The 15558-nt window shown below is 36.5% G+C and overlaps 1 pseudogene; it reads right to left on the bottom strand.

Annotated features, from left to right (window-relative positions):
* The window catches only part of LOC143640149 (aspartate--tRNA ligase, cytoplasmic-like), a 58732-nt pseudogene extending 43953 nt beyond the window's left edge, over positions 1–14779 (bottom strand).
* Between the last annotated feature and the right edge of the window lie 779 nt (positions 14780–15558).

Here is a 15558-nt window from a genome sequence, read left to right as displayed (position 1 = left end):
TTGAGCAATGAGCATAAAAGACTTAAAAATGGGGCTGGGTCTGTAGCTTAATGTCAAAGCGCTTGCCTGGCATGCGTGAGGCACTGGGTTTGATCCTCACCACTGGATTCAATCCTTACCACACAAACATTTACCAATAAAATAAAGGCATCTACAACTATAAATAAATAAATAAAAACAAAAAGCCTTAAAAACGCTCTCTTGACTCAATATAACAAATTTATAAATATATGTTAAGGTGAAAGAATTCCCCACGCAAAGACACTTTGCCGGGAGAATTCCAATTTTATTGCAAAAAGCTGTGTGCTTATATAGAACTAAGGGGGAGATAATAGGGCTTAGATAAGTGCCAGACAACCCGTTTAATGGCAAGTTCTTCCAGATATCAGCTTTGAAGCTCAGGAATTAGTTCTCATTGGAGCTAAGGTTCCCTGCCAGTGAGGTTTGAAATTGGCGCCAGCGAGGTTTGAAATTGGCAGCCGGCGGGAGAGTTCACATGGGTGGGAACTTTTGGCGCCACTACAGAGAAGAAGAAGGTAGGAAGAAGAGGTCCTTAGGCGCCATGTTGGGGTTTGTTTTTCTCTGGGGTATGGCTGCCGTTTATACTTTTCCCAACAAAGGTAACTGAACATGGAAAGTCTTACTATTTAGTTAGCATTTTTTGTTGTGACCAACATCCTTGACAACAATCTAAAGGAGGAAAAGTTTATTTGGGGCTCAGGGTTTAAGTCCATAGGTGCCAAGTCCATTCTCTGGGCCCAAGATGAGGCAGGATATCAAAATAGAAGGGCCAGGTCGAAGAGCACTGCTCCACTCAGGGCAGCTAGGAAGCAGAGAGAAAAGGGCAGGGAGTATGGGGTCTTAGAGAAGATACACCTACCTATCCAGGGCACACCCTCAATCTACCACCCAGTTCTTCTGGGAGACAGCTCAGATCCAAGTTGGAATAGTAACACATTTTGTAACATTTTTATTAATATACTAGAATGGAAATTCTGTTATTACTCACTTCATATATTTGTAGTCTTCATTACTGAAACATTTACATGTGATTCAAGTGGTAGGGTCATCAAGCACTTGCAAATACTAGAGCTTTAGTGTTTAAGGGTCCATTTAAAAGGATTTTTAACCACAGCAATTAGGCAATGTAAGAAACAAAAGGCATATAAATAGGAAAGGAAGAAGTCAAATTACCCCTTAATTCTATACAAAGAAAAACCTAAAGACTTCACCAAAAGACTAGTGGAACTGAAAAACAAATTCAGTAAACTATCAGGATATAAAATCTACATACAAAAATCATGAAAGCACAGCTACAAAAAAAAAAAAAAACACACCAAACTCCACCCACCAACCAAATAAAACCCTGGAAATACACTAAGCAAGTGAAAGATCTTTTCAATGAAAATTACAAAATAGGGAAGAAACTGAAAAACACTAAAAGGTGGAAAGACCTTCCATATTCATGGCCTGGAAGAATATCATTAAAATACTCCCAAAAGTGATCTACAGTGCAATCTCTTAACAAAATACCAATGAACTCTTCACACAATTAGGGGGGAAAAAATCAAGCATATGTATATCCTTTAACCTTGAAATTTCACTTTTCGATAACTTTCTTGGAGAAATGCTAACCATGGAGATCTACAACTAGAACCATGGAAGGATTTCCTTTTTTTTTTTTCCTGGTACTGGGGATTAAACCCAGGGTGCTTAACTCCTTAGCCATATTCTCAGCCTTTTTTATTTTTTATTTCGAGACAGGGTCTCACCAAGTTGCTTAGGACCTTGCTAATTTGCTGAGGCTGGTCTTTAACTTTGAATCCTACTGCCTCAGCCTCCCAAATTCCTGGGATTATAGGCATCTGTCACCATGTCTGGCTCATGGAAGGACTTCCAAGCAGTATTGTTGGTTCACTAACATTTAACTCAGGGCCAAGAACACTTTAACTCGTGGCTGAAGAAAGTTTTCTAACAGGTATTTTATTTGGAAGGTATAGCATAGCCTTCTTGTGCTCAAAGACACACACACACACACAAAATACTTCAGCAGTATAATTGGGGACCATTATAAAAAGAAAAATCTTCACAATTACAGAAAAGTATTAAAAAACATAAAAATAATTCTGTATTTTTCTATTCAGTGTTAGTTATCTCTTAATCCATGGTATGTATATACCACAAAATTGTGTTATTCATACGATATACAATTTTCAATTCTTTTAATTATGCACAGGTTCTTAATATTTTTGAAAAATTTTATTTTACCTAACGAACCTGCAAACAACTATATGGAGACATCAATATTCATTTAATTTTTTATATTGCTGGGTTTTTAGTGTTTCTAAATTTTTGCCATTAAAGCCATCATAAATATATAGATTATACACATCCACACCCCAAAACCACCAACTTTTAAAAAGCACAAGAACATGAAAAATGTGGCATTAATCTATTTAAATAGATTTTGAAAAGGACACTTTATAGTATAAGAGTTGAAACAAAAAGACAGAATAACCTTGTGGAAATTTCAAACACAAAAACTGAGTGAGTAGTAAAACATCCCTCTACATAGTCATTCTTCCCTATCTGTGAACGATTGGTTTCAGGACCCTTGTGAAAGTGAGTATCTACAGAGGCATAAGTCCCTTACATAAAATGGCATATACAGTATTTGCATATAACCTTTTGTACATCCTCCCATATACTTCAAATCATCTCTAGAATATAACACCTAATACAATGTACATGCCATACAGTTATTAAATCTGTATTGTTTAGGGAATGATGACAAGAAAAAAATGTACATGTTCAATACAGATGCAATTTTTGTTTTTTTTTTCTGAGTAGTTTTGATCTATGGTTGAATCTACAGATGCAGAACTCACAGACATGGAAGGTTGAGTGTATATATATACATCAGTCAACACATATTTTGAAAAAAAAAATTCTGGACAAAGGTCTGACAGATAAAGTAAACATCTGCTCCCAATAAATAGAAAATTTAGAAGTATTTTAAATTTGACATTGTTTTCTAATGACATTTTCTTCTCTTTATTTGCCACATGGGGGATTGAACCCAGGCTTAAAGCATGCTAGGCAAGTAAGCACCTTACCACTGAGCTACATCTCCAGCAATTTTTACTGGGTCTCCTTCAATTGCTCAGGCTGGCCTTGAAATTTGCAGTTCTCCTGCCTTAGCCTCTTTAGTAGCTGGAATTACAGGCATGTGCTACCACATTTAGCTCTAACAACTTTCTATGTAGAATTCCTAAATTCTTGAAATCCCCAGGATGTTAAATTTCTATTTGAAAAATGTTTCACTATGTAAATCCCTGCAGTACTAAAGAATCTATTGATTACTACAAAAGGAAACAAGAAATGAGATATAAACATTTGAAAGAAAAGGACAAAATAATCAATATTTGTAAATGATACCACTCTCTACCTAAATCCCATGTTCTTCACTAATTATCACCCAATGGCCATTCTTGTTTCAACTTTATTCCAACCCACTCATCTTTCAATTCCTATACTATTCTGAAAGAGTCTAAGTTATATTGTTCCATCTGTACATATTTTAGTATTCATCTCTAAAAGATCAGATCATTTTTCCAAAACATTCATTTTTTGTAGTTGTAGTTAGACATAACAACTTTATTTTATTTATTTATTTATTTTTATGTGGTGCTCAGGATCGAACCCAGGGCCTTGCACATGCGAGGTGAGCACTCTACTGCTGAGCCATATCCCCAGCCCCAAAGATAAGATCTTTAGGGGAAAAAATGATACCACAGTATTATCTCAAATAAAAAATTAGTTCTTGCTGGGCGAGGTGGCACACGCCAGTAATCCCAGGGGCTCAAGTTCAAAGCCAGCCTCAGCAAAAGCTAGGTGCTAAGCAACTCAGTGAGATCCTGTGTCTAAATAAAATACAAAATAGGGCTGGGGATGTGACTCAGTGGCGGAGTACCCTCTGAGTGTCATGGGCCAGCCATGGGCTGTGTGTGTGAACCATGAGCATTTGTGCATATGGGAGGACTGGCCTGATGTTGAGTGGTCTTTGGGCCATACAATACACCTGTGTACTTTCCTCTTGCTCTGCCTGTATTCCCACACAGCATCTGAGATGGGTGTGACTTGCCAAGATGTAAATCAATCTACTGACCACAAGACATCAAGAAGCTAGACTCAACCCCCTGAAACTGACTCTTTGCCTTATTTGGAACATTCCACCTCGCATGTCCAATCCTCGGTATCCGCCCTCCAAAAAAAGTTCCTTAACATCGAATATTCAATGTTCAAATTTCCAATAGTGTCTTTCCCTATTTTGTTTATTACTGTACTACTTAAAGCAAGATCTAAATGAATAATTGGCTCAGATGTGTTTTAATCCATAGGTTCTCCCTTTCAATTTATTGAATAATTCAGGTTGGTTTTGCCCAGTTGGTTCCGGTAAGTCTGAGTTTCACTGATTTTATCTCACTGTCATTTAACATATATATATATATTTTCTCTATGTTTTTCATGTAAGTTGGTAACTAGACTTAAAGGCTTAATGAGATTTGGGCATATTTTTAGGGGGCACGATTATTTACTTGGTGGTATATTCTTCCATGAATAGACATGAAATATGCCTGATTGTATTCTTTTGTGATGTTAGCAATCATTAATGACCCAATGCTTAGATCATAGGGTCAAATGATGATGTTTTAACACTCCTTTTTTTTATTAATCAGCTGGAGTATTTCTCTGAGCAGATACTTCCTTAACTTCCTTAATTCTACTATCTGGTTAGTTAATTTTGAAAACAATGAACTTGTTCCATTGGTGCCAAACTTTTTTGTGTGCCTTAATATGTAAGGGTCAAATTTCTAAGCTGTTTCTGAGCCACAAAGCCTGAGTTAAAGTGTAAAAGACCGGGCATTGTAAAGCTACAAGGCTTGGGTTAAAGAGTAAAAGACCAAGTATTATTAAGTTCCCCTGCTACCCCCCAAAACTGTAATCCCTGTAGTTGTTAAGACAATACCCGAATTGCCCAGTAAATATTTCCACTGACTCCCGGGTTGCCTAATAACTTGGGACTCTGTGTAGTATGTCACATAGGCATTTGGGCCCTAAAACCAATCAGTTTGAATGTGTACCCGGCTTAGAAGTGACCAATCACCCATGCCCAATCTGTTCCCGCCAATGAATGTACTAATCAGGTCTCAGAGTTGTTGTTCAATTTTCCCGTGCCTCATAATGATTTGTTCTGATGTATGCAAAGCCCCCACCCTCCCCAAAAAGTGTACTTAAGCACTGCCTGACCTCTGCTCTGGGCTCTGGGCTGCTCTCCCTTTTTGAGCGAGCCTGCCTGGAGACTCAGCGCGCTGAAATCGGATCCTCAATAAACTCCCTCTTGCTTATTGCATAGTCAGTCTCTTGGTGGTTCTCTTCCTCCGACGCTTCGCCGGACCCTTACAGATATTATTATAAACTTATGGATTTAATATCTAACATGTATCAATTCCAAATTAGCCTTATTGATACTCAAATTATACTAGTTTTAGCACATGGTAGCCTCTTAAAGTTGGTCTCCACTCCTTTTCACATAACCTAAATCACCTTTTCTAGCTTCTGTGCTACCTATTATGACAAATATTCCAGGCCTACCTTGTACAATTCCTGCCTCAAACCTAAAATCTGCTATTTCTCCAAGTAGTTTGAGTTTCCTTTAGGGGAAGATGGCATTTCAAAATCACAATATGATGCAACTGCTTTCAAAAAGTGACACCTTTTTAAACAGTTAAACAAATATCTATCCATCCTATGAGTACAATTCCACCCTACAGAAATCGAAGTATATATGTAGATAAATATTAAAAAAAATTTTTTTTTGTAGTTGTAGATGGACAGAATGTTTATTTGTTTATTTTCTATGTGGTGCTAAGGATTGAATCCAGTGCCTCACTTATGCTAGGCAAGTGCTCTGCCACTGAGCTACAGTTCCAGCCCAATGATTATTTTACATAACAGTAACTTTACTCAAAACAGCCCAAACTTGGAGATGTTTAACTAGAATGTCCATTAATACATGTTTGGATAAATAAAGTATAGTATAGGCATATGATGGATGTCACTCTATAATTAAAGTGCGCATCATGCCGGGCATGGTGGTGCGTACCTACAATCCCAGTAGCTTGGGAGGCTGAGGCAGGAGAATCCCAGTTCAAAGCTAGCCTCAGCAACTTAGTGAGATCTTAAGCAATTTGGCCAGACCCTATCTCAAAATAAAATATGAGGGATGGGGATGCAGCTCAGTGTTTAAGTGCCCCTGGGTTCAATCCCTGGTACTGGGCAAAAAAGAAAGAATAATCTACCAATACATATAATTTGTACCAAAGAGTGAATAATAAATGATTCATTTATATAAAATTCTAAAGTAGGCATTATCAAGGCTTTTCTCACCTAAAATAAAAAACAAAAACCAAATCAGACTTACAGAAAAATATTTGTTCTTATATAATAAAAATACAAACAAGGCAAGAACAAATAACAAACAAAAGAAAATTAAAACACCTAACATCAAGAAAAGAAATCTAATTTAACCAGGAAGTGAAATACGAATTAGAACAACAATGAGTAAAACTAAACCTTACACAAATGGGATAATAAATAAATAAACACAATCTGTGAAACCACTTTTTTAGTGGTTTAGTTTATGCACATATAATACAGTGTTGTCTTCTAGGTTTTATACTTACTGTCTAATAATTTACTTTAATTGAAAAGATTGTGGTAGTGGTAGCGCTACCACAAAGAAAAACACAGAGAAAAACCATATACACACAGACATGGAAAGATATCCAAGATAAAATGAAAAACAAAGTGCAGGTTATAAAACTGAATATTATAAAACTCTTGGCTCAAACACATATACACACCACCTCATGAAAACAAATCTGAGGGCTGGGGATGTGGCTCAAGTGGTAGCGCCCTCGCCTGGCATGTATGCGGCCCGGGTTCGATCCTCAGCACCACATACAAAGATGTTGTGTCTGTCAAAAAACTAAAAAAATAAATATTAAAAAAATTCTCTCTCAAAAAAAAAAAATTTTTTTGAAAGGTTTACAATGATTTTCTACTATAGTCCTGATTTAATTCCATATAGTTGGAGTATTTCATAACAATTACTACTTTTTGACCCAAAATAACAAGTATTTTTATTTTATGAATTAAAATTAATATGAATGATATAGAACTACATGAAAACTGATATAGAGTATAAATCCATTTTTGTAAAAGAAACAAACATGTCAGGTTTACTTTAAAAAGATTTCTAAATATCATTTTGAACTTTATAGTGTCTTTATTCTCTTTAGAGTAATAAGAATTACACCTTGTTTTACTCTTGAGCTTCTAAAGTTTCAATTTTAAAATACAGTGGTTTTCGATTAAAAGGAGAATTCCCACTACCCATGATTTATTTACTGATATATATTATAATATAGATAGACAATACACAAATAAAAACTGCACAAGTAATTCCTACAAGAAAATTCTTTTTCAAGGGAGTTTTAAATTCTTTGGTCTGTTCCTACACTGACATTCACAGGCAAGACTACATTCCCTGTATCATCTTACAGCGCAACTACAAAGTTCTTGCAATTTGTTTTAGATTTTAGGCAGAGACTATCAATTAGGAAACCAAAATAGTTTGTTACAAATGGAAAAAAAAATTAGCTGATGATCTATTTTTTCACTTATGTGATGCTTTGTAATTGTCTTTTAGTTTCTTAAAATACATGCTTGATCTTTTCTTCTTTTTTTTTAATATTTTTTTAGTTATAGATGGACATAATACCCCTATTTATTTATTTTTATGTGGTGCTGAGGATGGAATCCAGTGCCTCACACACACCAGACGAATGCGCTACCACTGCCACTACTATGATCTTTTCAACTAGAGTAAATTACTAGACAGTAAGCACAAGACCTAGAAGACAACACTGTATTACGTGTGCATAGGACACCTAGCTTAGAACTTATTTATTCAATTATTATTTACTACTGTTTTTTAATACCTTTATTTTTTGTTTTATATATTTTATTTTTTTTATGTGGTGCTGAGGATTGAACTCAGTGCCTCACACGTGCAAGGCAAGCGCTCTACCACTGATCTACAACCCCAGCCCAATTTACTACTGTTTTATTAGGTGTTGTGCACCAAAGAAATAAAATAAGCAATAGTAACTTCCAGCAGTTTACAAGAGGAAATAAGACACCTAAAAACTTACAATGAAAGACAAATAAGTAACTATCATACTCATTGTCCTCACAAATTATTGTAAGGCTATATATATATATTTAGAGAGATAGAGAGAGAGAGAATTTTAATATTTATTTTTTAGTTATCGGCAGACACAACATCTTTTGTTTGTATGTGGTGCTGAGGTTCGAACCCGGCATGCATGCCAGGCGAGCACACTACCGCTTGAGCCACATCCCCAGCCCCTGTAAGGCTATTCTTAATGCAAAAGATTTACAAAAATTGTTGTATAATATCTATAAGCTAGGTGTTATTACATTCAGATGTTTTAAAAACATTTATTTTTTTAGATGTAGATGAACACAACACAATACCTTTATTTGTATGTGGTGCACACAACACAATACCTTTATTTGTATGTGGTGCTGAGGATTGAACCCGAGTCCCGCCTGTGCTAGGCAAGCGCTCTACCGATGGGCCACAATCCCAGCCCCATTACATATTGATTTTAAGAGAAGACATTGAAGAAGAATTAGGCAATTGCTTAGGGTAACAGATTATACGTACCAATCCATGATTCAATCACAGATCTGTCTTATTCAAAAATCCCTGTTATAATCTCTGGAAAATATAACTCGTGGAGAAGAGAAATATTACAGATATTGGTAAGAAAGAAAGTATTCATGATTTAGGCTTATTATGTGTCCTGTATTCTTTTCAACTGCTAAATAACTATGTTTAGGAAACAGAGTGTCCAATATGGACAGGAAAAAGGATCTCAATCTAATGGGATAAAGACATGTAAATGAAAAATTACAGTGTGATTATCTGCTTATAGAATAAATGGCCCAAACTTTCAGAAAAGCAAATCAACGTTATTAAAAAAACTTAAAATTCTCCTAGTACCTATTTAAAATTCACAAGTATTCATATGTTTTGGAGCCATACAGTGAAAGAATAAACAATACAGTAGTGATCCTAGAGAGTGAGATATATGTATAAAAGGTTAGAATTCACCAGGCATCGTGGTATATGCTGTAATCCCTATGAATCAGGAAGCAGAGGCAGGAGGATTGCAAGTTCAAAACCAGCCTCAGCAATTCAGTAAGACCTTGTCTCAAAATAAAAAGAGGGCTCGGGTTGTGGCTCAGCAGTAGAGCACTTACCTAGCACGTGCAAGGCCCTGGGTTTGATCCTCAGCACCACATTAAAAAATAAACAAACAAAATAAAGGTATTGTGTACAACTAAAAGAGCTGGGAATGTGGCTCAATGGTTAAGTACCTTGGGGTTCAATCCCTGGTACCAAAAAAAAGAAAAAGAAAAAAAAAGTTGCAATTTTAACCTCAGTAACTTGGTGAGGCTCTAAGCAACTTTAGACCCTGTCTCTAAATTTAAAAAAATATATAAAAAGGGCCGGGGATATGGCTCAGTGGTTAAACAACCCTGGGTTTAATCTCTGGCACCAAAATAAATAAATTTTTTAAAATGATAAAAATACTCTATTTGTGCTTTCTGTCCAAAAGGGAATATAACTTAAAAAACACAGCTAGTGTGACTAAGCTACTGAATTTAAATTTGAACATTTACATGTGGCCAGTGGCTGCTATATAGGACAGCTGTCTTAGCCTTGTCTCTCTTCTACTTCTTTCCTCATCAAAATAATTACAAATATAAGGGTACTAACAAATGAGAAGCTTCTCAAATACACTTTTCACTTAAATTATTAAACTTCTGAAAGATGCTAGAGAAGAAACTTAAAGTCCTAAGATTTCATTGAAGTCTTCAGGGTCAAATTAATTTTAAGGATGGCTCACAGGAACTTAAAACTGATTAATTATGTTGTTTTGTTCAGTTTTATTTTGATAAATTCATTTTGGTCTGTGAGGAATTTGAAAGACAAAAAGTTCAATGTCCTTTTCATTATATCAATCTTACCTTTAGCTCTACTTGTATGAACTCTTGCACGTACCCAAACAACTTCATCAGCTCTTTGTACTGTCAAGTCTCTAACCAAAACCAAAATTCGATCTGCAAAAATTGGTAAAGCAATTTTTAAATTCAGAATTTAGAGATCTTAATTATTTGTATGGCAGGTAATCTAAAAATTTTGTATCATATTAAACAATTCTCAATCTTTGGTAACAATTCCTTTTTTATCACCTTCAATATGAAATTTGCTTCAAGTTTTGTGATTGTATTTTCTAAATAATCTCCAAAATCCATCCAATTTTCTACCATCATTACTGCCACCATTCTAAATCAAGTTATTATTTCTTGCTTAAACTACAGTAGCAGCCTCTATACTGGTCCTCTTCTAATTCATTCTACATTGCAGTCAAAGAGATAATTTCAAAATGCAAATCTGCTGAATACTTTATGACTTCAAAGGTCAAATACAGCCTGTCCTCATCTGCCTATGCCTAAGTGAATATGGCAGTTTGCCTGCCCACCATACACAGTACGTTAGTCAGCTAGCCATCAGGGAGGATTCTCTACCTGGCCTACAACAATGCCTGATACAGGGAAGGATATGTCATTCAAACTAATCATAGTATTTCTCTGGAACTTAAATACACATGCTGAGAATAAAGCTCTTATAACCCTCTTCTCTAAGCTGAGATGGTGTAGGCCCAAGGCTGTCATCAGTAGCTTTCTCACTAGCATGAGTTTGCAGGAGGAGAGAATGAAGCTAATATTTTACAAAAAGGAGAGCCAAGAGATGGAGAGAGAAGATCCTTGAACCCCGAAATACAATCATGTTTGATGGTCATTTCACACTGTTTCCTACAGTTATGTGAACCTCTTGGCTACTATTATGCCCAACTATTATGCCTCCCTGATATTAAACAAAAAACTACAGTCATCTAGAGTCCCCCTAATAGAAAAATGGTGACAAAATAACTATTACATAAAGGTAGCAATATAAACCAACATTCAGAAATCGTTCTAAATATATAATCAATTGATTAGGGGAAAAACCTGAGATATTAAGTAAGAACACAGTAATAGATGACACTACAATAGCAAAGATAATACCTTATAGGACATTATAATAAAATCCAATCACAAATGTATTTTACTTATGTTTTATCTAAATATAATTTGTCTCTTAAAGCAAAGATGCAGCTGTAAATATAACATGATTTACATTGTTCTCATGACTAAAAGCAAAGAGAATGGAAGAGGAATTTCAAAGCCATTGGGTATCATAAGAGGATTTCTGCAAAACACTGTCTTTATGAATATGCCAACTTCCAAATCTGCTGTGTAAACTCAGACCAAAAAAACATGTAAAAGAAAATCAAGAGACAAAGCAGCATAAGATTTGAAAAGACAGATGTGAAAATGCCAAGACTGAAAAAGCACATGACTAATTAGCCAACAAAACTCAAAACTAAACAAAACAGAAAGCATACATTTTAAAAAGTGAACTTATACATGAATGTGATAATTAGGATAATTTTAATAGTATTTTGGAAAAGAAAAAAGGGTAATAGCCCTATGTCCTATGGCATCCCATTAATTAGCGTGAGGGTTTTCAACTTTTAATATACTGCAACATACTTGAGACACAAGTTATACTCCACCAGTAAAACTGGCTACCTGTGGAAGTGATCCACAGTATTAGGGTTTCAGTTCAAAAATTACCATCTATTCTATATGGTTTAACAGACACTGGCAGTAGAGAAGAAGTTTGGAGAAACTGAAGCAGATGGGAAATTACTTTGAGCTAAGTATTAGGATTTTTATACAAGTGTTAAAGCTCAAACTACAACACTGTCAAGGGATCTAGGTATGGAAAGAATCATGAGCTCTAGGGTCAGATGGTCTCAGTTTTAATCTCAGGTCTGGTAGATAATGGCTGCATGAGATAAGTTCCTTATCTTTCAACTTCAGTTCCTTAGAGTCTTTAAGGATTAAGAAAATAAATTCTTGGAAAGAATCAAGCAGAATAGGAATTTAATAAATAGTAGACAAAAACAGAGAAGTTAGGAAGAAAGTAATAGAGGTAGCTTCATGAAAACATACAAAAACTCCAGGTGATAAAAGCAGTTATTAACCACTCTTCTCCTATCCCCTAGTCCAGAGTTAAATCTTATTGGATTACTGAGGAATTTGATAAAATCAAATAAAATCATTTAAAATACACCATTCAGGGCTGGGTTGTGGCTCAAGAGGTAGCGTGCTTGCTTGCACCTGAGGCACTGGGTTTGATCCTCAGCACCTCATAAAAATAAAAGATATTGTATCCACCTAAAACTAAAAAATAAATATTTAAAAAAATAAAATACACCATTCACAATTTCTAGAAATCCAACATGTTGGATAAAAGCTAATTATAATACTCATTGGACATATTTTCTTTCTTATCTAGATTTGAAACACTAAACTAACAATGTTTACATACAGTCATGACATCTATTTGGTTTATGAATGCCATTAAAGTTTTTCAAAATTATTTCTTCAGTGTTATGCTGACCCTACTTAAAACTTCACATAGCTACTAACCTGGTTTTTCCTGTGATTGTATCATTGAAGATATTCCATATCTTTCTTTAGCATAATCCTACAAAAAAAGTTTTGCATCATGACTTTTCATTTAAACACATAAACACAAAAAAACAGATTAAAAAATGAACTTGTCTTAACTTTCATAATCATTTCATTAACTCAGGTACAGCAGTTTTTAGATATAGAAATCTGTTATTTATTTATATATGTATCTACAGAAGAAAAAAAAAGCATCTAGCTTCTGGTTAGTTTATTTCAGAGACCACCAATCCTGGATGGAAATAACATATATAATAGCCTTCAGATAAAATTTACACACATGTACAACACATCTTAACTACCTTCTTCAAAAAGATCAAACTACTTCAAAGTAGAATATAAACTTCCTCTGTGAAGGGAATAAGATGAAGTACCAGTTTTATTAACTTCCTATTACAGGAAGAGATGTTCAAAGACAACCAATGCTTTGGTAAGCTTTCCAAGTAACAGGTGTCTTCAGTTTTCAGAAATCTGAGATGTAAGACATAAGCTAACTACAACTTTCCTTTTAATGAAATATCATTAAAAAATTCACCAGCTTCCTGGTTTCAGCTTCAGGACAACAGGTTACAAGGTTAGACAGTGACAATTTATCAAATTTCTTGTAGATGTAGAGTTAGGAACAGAAAATAGCAGACCAAGGGTCCAGGTGATTAACAAACTAAACATTAAATAGATAAGTGTCCTCTTAATCTTACTTTACCTCTAAAATGATCTCAAAGATCCTTCTAGCTGTAACTCTTCCAAAATATTTACCTTACATCTAGATCCATGCTATTTGCAATGGGGCACTACTAGTTTATATAATAAATCAGATCAAGAATACAAAAATAATTTTCTTAGATTTTTGCAAGGTAACTTAAGATCTGTAAGAAACAATTCGTTTTTGTAACTCAACAGCTATTTGTTGGAATCCTCTTAGATTTGGAGAATCCTGAATTCTCTGTCTATACCAAAACAGATATGTTAAGGTATTGAACAACTGCTTTTTTTAATATTAAAAAATACACATCAAGGACAAATATCACTAGGACCACAGTGGAAGGATGCTGTCACACAATGAAGCCTAAAGGCAGCATAAAATACATGAGAGTGAAGATAAAGGTGTCACCCCTTCTAATTAGTTCTATTCATATTTCAACAACCGTTCTTCAATTTATTATTCTGATATGCCTTATTATGTTCCTTACCAAAACCTCAAAATTCCTCAACAGAGAAACTAAGAGACAGGCATTGATTAAAGCTCATTATTACTACAGCACACATAACTGGATGTTTGGGATGGTTTAAAACTTTGATACTGAAAAACCTGAATGACTGCCGAGTGTTTATCTCAAATGCATCTTCCACAAACTTCATTACCTACCTCATTGGGTCACTGACAGAAAGTAAATTAAAATAACGTGTGTTCTTTAATGCTGTCACATGGAAAAATGGTCATTTAACATAATAGCAAATGGTTTTACTTAGTACTGTTATTATTTGGCAAAACATTAGGAATATGAGAGCTGAGAACGTATCGATTACTAGAGGTCATCAAATATTCCCGAGGCGGGGGTGGAGTGAGGCGTGCATGACGTGTAGGACGTGCCTAACCCAGACACTAGCTCAATGTGACACCGCCGCTCCTCCTTCCATGGCAGTGGGTGCTTCACGTCCACCCTACCCCAGGAGCGCCCTCCTTGTAGGCCAGGGCTCCCAGGCGATCCTGTGAGAAATGCGGTCTGGCCACGATGCTCAGGCCCTGGCGGCCCCATGGAGGTTCCAGAGGCCTGGACGCTAGGCCCTCAGCATCCAGACAAAGTGCTCAAGTAAGGAGCCCGACAGCAGGGCCCCGCTTACCCTATTCCCTCCCTCAGCACGTTCCGGCCCAGATTCTGCCCTCCCAAACCCAGAGAAGGAAACCCACTTCCGCCGCGTCCATGATCTCCCACGGCTTCTCCTGAGTCTTGCGACTGGCGCTGGCGCTGGGCATCGAGACACTGAATCGGGGAGTGGACACCACTCTTCCTCGCAGGCGTCTGTAAGGGCAAGCCAAGGGGCTTCTCCCTCCCGCACAGTCTCCGCCCTCCCGGCCCTCCTGCCTTGGTACACGCGCTGGGACTCCGCGAGGAAGTTCGGCTTCGGAAAGATCGCGAGACTTCCAGCTCTCTGGAGATTCCGAAGCGCCAAAAGGCCAGCAGCAGAGCGCCGTCGTGTACTCTTCCCCCCTCGCTCCGCCTCTACGGGGTTGTCCCGGGGTTGGAAGGAATCCCCGGGAATTTGGTACAGTCTCGCGGGATTGGCTCTGAGGGGCGGGGTCCTAGGGTACTTGCTGTCTTTATTCTCCTTAAGCTCGTCTCAACTGTGGTTTTTCCTCTATTTTCTTCACAACCCTTTCTTTCCTCTGGACTTTAAACGCAAACTAGTCACCAAAATACGCACGAAAGTTCAGCCCTCAGCTTTTTCCTCTTTTGTACATCCCCGCCTTTATTATCCCCAGCGAGGTTGCCTGCCTGGGGAAGAGGAGGCCTTTTGGCAAAATGGTTGTACTCGGTATTGGGGCACAGGGGTTCTGTGTTATAGGCAATTAAGTTGCTAAGGCAGGTGGAGAGCCACTACGTAAGTGAAAAGTGAAGGGGGCACACAATGACAAGAAAACCCACACAATTGCACTGATTGCCTTGACCAGTTGCATTGTTGGATACAGTATGTAATGTTGATTTCCTATGGATGGCTTTTTTTTTTTTTTTTTTTTTTTTTTTTTAGTACCAG

This window comes from Callospermophilus lateralis, unplaced genomic scaffold (genome assembly GCF_048772815.1).
Source record: "Callospermophilus lateralis isolate mCalLat2 unplaced genomic scaffold, mCalLat2.hap1 Scaffold_124, whole genome shotgun sequence".
NCBI lineage: Eukaryota > Metazoa > Chordata > Mammalia > Rodentia > Sciuridae > Callospermophilus > Callospermophilus lateralis.
This window is presented reverse-complemented; position numbering and strand designations above follow the sequence as displayed.